This window comes from Poecilia reticulata, linkage group LG10 (assembly GCF_000633615.1).
Source record: "Poecilia reticulata strain Guanapo linkage group LG10, Guppy_female_1.0+MT, whole genome shotgun sequence".
NCBI classification, from domain to species: Eukaryota; Metazoa; Chordata; class Actinopteri; order Cyprinodontiformes; family Poeciliidae; genus Poecilia; species Poecilia reticulata.
In genome coordinates this window covers 12,902,335-12,909,192 of record NC_024340.1, presented here as the reverse complement: position 1 = coordinate 12,909,192, position 6,858 = coordinate 12,902,335, and the positions used below count along the sequence as shown (strand labels likewise).

Below are 6,858 nucleotides of genomic sequence, written 5' to 3'. Positions count from 1 at the left end.
ATCTTCACTTTGATATAATCTCTCATCCTGTCATCCTCATGGGGTGACGGTTCAGAGCAAAAACTCCACTTCCTCAAAAGGTAGCCTCCAGAAGAGCTATCTAAATTTATATTTCAAATCACGTTTAAAAAGTGCTTATTGTACCTKAAGCCTTCTGCTCTATTAAAATAATTTTATAATTTTATTGTCCCCTTTAATTGATTTTGTGTGTTTTACACGGTGTCCTTCAGTGTCAAGAAAGGTGCCTATAAATTAAATGTATTGTTTAAAAAAAACAAACAAACTATATATATGGTAAATATCATTATAAACGCATATATTTCAAGTAAATTAGCTTGCAATTTAACATCCCATATCAGGTATAGACATTGGATGCTTTTACTTCACATTAGTTTTATTTATTTACTCACTCTGAAACATTTTGTTTAGATTTAGTAAGTTTATATTACTATTTAATATGCTTAKAAACTTTTGCATACCAATGTGAGTAATATATTCTTTGTGTATGCTTTCTCCCTTGTCTCCTTTGTGCTCACAGATTAGACTGACTCATGCACTCAATCATACATTTGTGATAGACTATTGCCAGTAGATCGGTTAGGAAAAGAAAAAAAAACTATCCTATAATGTCTTTGCTGCTGGTCTCCGTCTTTTGCTCCCACACACCCCTCCCTCTCTCCCATCCTCTCTCACCCTGCCACAGCATTTCAGAGCTGCMAGAGGCGTTAACAGAGAGCGAATAGACTCTGATTTCACACACAGCACAGGGAGGAGTCGGCGTCAATGTGTAAATGCACACACGCACTCTGATGCCCATGCACAGGGAGACAACAGGAGGCAGGCAGAGACTTCAGTTGCAGAATGTCCACTCGCTGCAGTCAGACATGTAGGAGGAGTAGCTGCTCTGCTCGCCRTTCCAGCTCTGTTTCAGTCCTGTAAGCACCTCCCATCCCCCCCAGTGTTCRCTCCCTGGTCTGCGGTTGCTAAGGGGCTGGCTGGAATGACCCGGGTAAGTAGGAGACACAAGGAGATACACTAGATGGGGCTGCCGGCTGGGAGGACTCTCTGATCCCTGATCCCTCCTCTTCTCCATGCTGACACACAGACAGAAGAGCTCTGATCTACAATACAGATGCATGCCCATATAGGAGGGCACCGCTGTGCAGACCAAGGGTCTTCAACAGGCACAGCTTGAGAGGAGGACCTCCACAGAGACACACAGGTAAGAAGCAGCACAGCTGGATCTGCTCTGTTGGATTTCCATCAGTACTGACTTGTGCAGATGTGCAGGAATTGGCAGTGTATGCGTGAGTGTGTGTGTGTGTCATTTAATTATCGTCTTTGATCCAGGTCTGCGCTTAAAAAGTGATTGATCTGTTTGGTTCTTGCTTGTGTTTGTGTGCTGCGCTGCATGACCATTGATTGATAAGAAGATGGGTTTGTGGATGAGCACTGTGGAAGCATGACAATGGGTAATGTCTCCTGGACGAGATGCTCTGATATCCATCAGATGTCTACATGATGTCAGTGGGAAATAAGAGGCAGCATTAAAGGGACCAGGAAAGGAAGAAGGGAAAGACTGAAAAGTGCCACATCCTGTTTTAGTGATTGGTCTCGTATTTATTTGAAACTCCTCGGTTGGCGATATCTTCCAAACACTTGGGGCTGTGTTTCTCTGCGTTTCAAGGTAGCTACAAGTGCTTATAGTGAAGAAATGTTTGGGGGAAAAGCTCTGTGGGACTTTACAGACAGTGCTTACTGAAGCTGAAGAACAGGAAGMGCTCCTGGGTGTGCATACATCAAGCCATGAGAAAGCTGGAAGTTGGGAAGGAAGCCTGAATGTAGACTGAAATTAAGAACAGAAAACCTATGCTAGGAAATAGAGGTTCAAACAGAGGATTCAAATGATTATCTGCCATGTTACTAAAAATAGAAGGTCTACGAAGACCTTTAAGAGGCTGAAAACAGGAAGAGAAAAGGTCTCCAAGCAGCATATGTTTATCTCTAATACTGTTCACATGACTCTTAAATGGTTTTGGGGGGGAGGGGGGTTCACTTTCTCTGTGAAAGTCAATGGCCACGGCAGCAGCAGCTCCATTCAGAGATTGGCTCTGAACGAATGTGYTTATGCAGAGGTGCCCGTGCTTCAGAGAGATGAGCTGTCCAGTGCTGTTGCACGGTGCATACATCACTAAACACAGAGCTATAGGCCCAGGAGGAATCAACAGAAAGAAAGAAATTACTTAGATGACTATGGTTTTGTGATCTCATCACACGAATGTGGTTGGTTTGAAGACACTGGACAGGGGAGAGAATAGTAACAATAAACACCTTCACTTCTCAAAACAAAACAAATCAAAAGAGAAGTTAAGACGGACCAAAAAATATCAACCTGTTTTATTATGATTAGTTGYTGATATACAAGTTGAATTTAAATACTGGAGCATCTTTCGATGATTTGCATCAGCTCGACTCGTCTGTTGTTTGACAGAGTGAATGTCTGAGGAAAAATKTGCTTTTTTCAGAGATGCTTGGTTATACATTATACTTACACATRAACTCCACCACTATCAAGGAGGGATGAAATTACCAGACAAGATTTGTACTTAATTTATGCATTAGTATCCTGAATTAAATTCAGTCTAAAGATCCAAAATAATTTCTGCAATCTTTTTGCATGTCTCACTCTGAGGGGCAGCCCCTGTTTACTGTCAACTTCTGCTTAGTCATTACAAAGAGCAGAACAGCCCCAAGGTTGCCGGGTATGGAGCAAATTAACACCATTTGCAAAACCGCCTTTGTCCAAGTCCACACACCTGCCAGCTTCTCATAACATGGCTCATTGAGGCGTCCGGAGTAACATGACTGCCACCGATAAATACCAAGCCAGGGCATGCTTTCAAAATCCAATCAACATCAAAGTGACAAGGTCTGATGCACATGCAAGGAGAACCAGTTGGCACAGGCCAGTAGCTCTGTAGATCTGCATAAAAGCAAAGTAAAAAGGAGAAACGGCACAAAATAAAACCTAGAGATTACACCAATTACAGGAAAAAGCATTTAAATGAGGGGAAAAACAGACAAGTTTTTTATGCTCYGATAAATATGTTGCTAGTAGATGGCTCGTGGATGGCTTTGTTACAAATAACTTGAGTACTTCCTCCCCAGAGACGAGCGTGAACAGACACAATCAACCATTATGGGTCTTCCTGGCTAGAGATTATCTTAAATCTAAATAGTGAAATTAATCTTCAGTAATGTTGAATGAAATGAGTTTTGTCTTGGAATTACAGATGTGGAGTTCAAGGATAAGCCTTGCAGTATTTTATGCATTAATTACCATCATTAAATCTGATGAAAACACCAACTTCTCCAGAAAACTACTAGATATTCAGTCTGGTATTAGTCTGATGCAGCCTGTGTTTCTATTTTACCTAATTGATGCATTTGGGTGATTTGTTGACTCTAATTATATACATATCAAAGGAAGTGAAAATGTCTGCATGAAAAATGACATCTGCCAGATGTGCTACAGAAGATCAGTTAGGATAAATGGCATGTCTTTATCTCWGATTAATTGGGATAATTTGTTTATSTGATCTAATTAGAGAGAAAATATATGGTGACTTGCAAAAGCTATCCATACCTGAGTGTATGGYTGTTTCTAAAKGATTTTATATGAGAAACAAGGTGTCTCTTTAGCCACCGTGGCTCCTCAATGTGTTGGCCAAAAGTGTTAAARACCTGAGAAATATGTTTAAATATAAAYGTTTAGTTCTTTTATTTTGTCATTAGGCTGCAAACTGAACATCTTCCATAAATACGTAAYGTTTCATTCAAAAAAGTGTTTTATTATGTGCAAAATTTGGAAATGTTACTTTGTTCTTTTTTTTTTTAGTTCATTAACTTTAGTAAAAACTCAAAATAATTGTTGTAGTAGGTGTTCATACAACTAAAAACGTGTCATGCAGGCTGTATGGCTCCAGAMAAAATKTATTTACCATGTATAACAGCAAAATGGCTTTCGTTGTAAATGTTGCGGTAGACCAATGCAAAACGGCTCATAGTTAAGAAGTAGAATGAAAATCATACATGGTATGAAAATGTATTTTAAATGAAAAGCTGAAACTTGTTGATTTCTATTCATGTTTCTWCAGCATTATGTCCTAAATAAAATCTAGTGACACGACTGCTGTCTGTGTACAATACCTCAGAAGTTTGCATGAGAACATAGACAACAAATAGCATCATGAAGACCAAGGAATGCATCACACAAGTCAGAGACATCATTGTAGAACAGTTTGACAAAGTGATATTCCAAGTTTTGAACATCTCACACAGCGCTGCTCAGTATGAAGAGAGCGTGGAACAACTGCAAACATTTCAAGACAGCCAGTCCATCCAAACCGAYGGCGGGGCAAGGAGAGACGTAAATAGAGAAGCAGCCAAAGAACAAATTATAACTCTTGAGCTCCTCTTGAGATCCACTAGTCAACAGGTTTTGAAAAATTTTCAACTGAGCAACTATTAGTGGTGCACTCCAAAAATCTAGCCCTAATGTAAGAGAAGCAGGAAGGAAAACCAAAATACATAGACAGGGCAAAAAAGGAAGAAAATCTCTTAGATGCTGCAAAAGACTTTAAACTGGGATGKAGGTTCACTTTCCYGRAAGATAATGACCCTAAGCATACAGCCAAAAATATGTTTACATTAATATTTGAGAATGGGACAATCAGAGGCCAGGCCTAAATCCAGTAAAAAATTTCTCACAGTACTTAACATAGATTTTCAGGCTTAAATCAAATCTGACCCAGCTTGAGCTATTTTTCAAATACAAATTTACAAAGAGTCTCTAGATGGGCAAAGCTGTAGAGAACCAATAAAAGACTTGCAGCTGGAAGTTACAGTAGAGGTGGTTGTATGCCAAACATTTCAAATTTTTATTTGCAAAAGATTTTTTTTAAAGCCATTTGTTACTTTGTTTTATTTATATCATTTTAGGGATCTTGAAAAGTTACAGTTTTACTTCTTGTCTTGAGCTAAGATCAAATAATAAATAAACTAATTTCCTATATCTAAAAAGATAGATATTTAATTTGATGCATTAATCTGTTTAACANAAGAGAGCGTGGAACAACTGCAAACATTTCAAGACAGCCAGTCCATCCAAACCGATGGCGGGGCAAGGAGAGACGTAAATAGAGAAGCAGCCAAAGAACAAATTATAACTCTTGAGCTCCTCTTGAGATCCACTAGTCAACAGGTTTTGAAAAATTTTCAACTGAGCAACTATTAGTGGTGCACTCCAAAAATCTAGCCCTAATGTAAGAGAAGCAGGAAGGAAAACCAAAATACATAGACAGGGCAAAAAAGGAAGAAAATCTCTTAGATGCTGCAAAAGACTTTAAACTGGGATGKAGGTTCACTTTCCYGRAAGATAATGACCCTAAGCATACAGCCAAAAATATGTTTACATTAATATTTGAGAATGGGACAATCAGAGGCCAGGCCTAAATCCAGTAAAAAATTTCTCACAGTACTTAACATAGATTTTCAGGCTTAAATCAAATCTGACCCAGCTTGAGCTATTTTTCAAATACAAATTTACAAAGAGTCTCTAGATGGGCAAAGCTGTAGAGAACCAATAAAAGACTTGCAGCTGGAAGTTACAGTAGAGGTGGTTGTATGCCAAACATTTCAAATTTTTATTTGCAAAAGATTTTTTTTAAAGCCATTTGTTACTTTGTTTTATTTATATCATTTTAGGGATCTTGAAAAGTTACAGTTTTACTTCTTGTCTTGAGCTAAGATCAAATAATAAATAAACTAATTTCCTATATCTAAAAAGATAGATATTTAATTTGATGCATTAATCTGTTTAACACTGTATGCAAAGGCTATATTGTATACTGGTTCTGCAGAAACATATATGATTATTAGGATTTTGTTTTGTTTGACCAAATTAGATTTTATATTCAGTTGTGCCGGTTACTGTCGCTAAAGCCAGAGTATTCCTAAAATGAAACCTTTTATATKTTTCACTCTATTTACCAACACACATCTCAAAGCGGTCATTTCCAAAATTAAAGGACATCATGTACTACGATGATCTTTTAATGGTGATGCTTTTAACCTGATAATGGGTCGAGGCATTTCTRTGTGGCGTTCCTCTAAATGCTGACGTGGCTCAATATGTTTCACACAGTCCAACAACATGTATGAGAMGAAACTGGTGACTAACCTGGCAGTATGTGTGAGTGACAGCATGACAGGTTCAGTGTCAGTCTGTGTTTAACTGATGGACAGATACTGCAGTRAAGRAAAACAAAGGTAGAATCTGATGCCATTACAAGYTAAAATATTGTGCTAGGTTAAGACTATTAAGGACAACGATGATGGACTAAATAGGAACCAACATTCCTGTAACTGGCTAACGTGTCAGAATGAGCGTAAAATAAACGAACTACTTGGCARCAAWAAGGTTTAGGGAAAAAAAAGATTTTGTAAAAGAGTTCATTGTGGGATCAGCCACAGACTTTCTGGACATACTGAAACATTCTGCCTCATAAACGTTAAACTTCAGTGCCAAACTGTACATGCCACAGTTATGCATAACTGCATGAGCTACTCGCATGTGGCAGCAATCGCAACAATACTTAATCGTGTGCTGCAATATGCAGACACTCTGTCTCTACTAATGAAGATTYCCTCATGTCTGCTATGAATGCTTAAAGAAGCTGCAGTTGATYATAGATCTGATTGAGTTTATATTTATTTGCTCATTGACCATTTTAGTTTTATCCTCAGACTGTCTTTAAATCATTAGAGTTTCTGTTGCTTGCTGGGAAGCATTTTAGT

General features: G+C 38.3%; 1 protein-coding gene across 2 annotated transcripts in view; it reads left to right on the top strand.

The window, feature by feature from the left end:
* The first annotated feature begins 725 nt into the window (after nucleotides 1-725).
* frmpd3 (FERM and PDZ domain containing 3) overlaps nucleotides 726-6,858 on the top strand; it is a 118,669-nt gene continuing 112,536 nt past the window's right edge. For both annotated transcript variants that reach the window (XM_008420024.2, XM_008420020.2), the window contains exons 1-2: nucleotides 726-1,009; nucleotides 1,106-1,222. The gene's annotated coding sequence lies outside the window, so the exon portion shown is untranslated. The remainder of the gene's footprint in view (nucleotides 1,010-1,105; nucleotides 1,223-6,858) is intronic.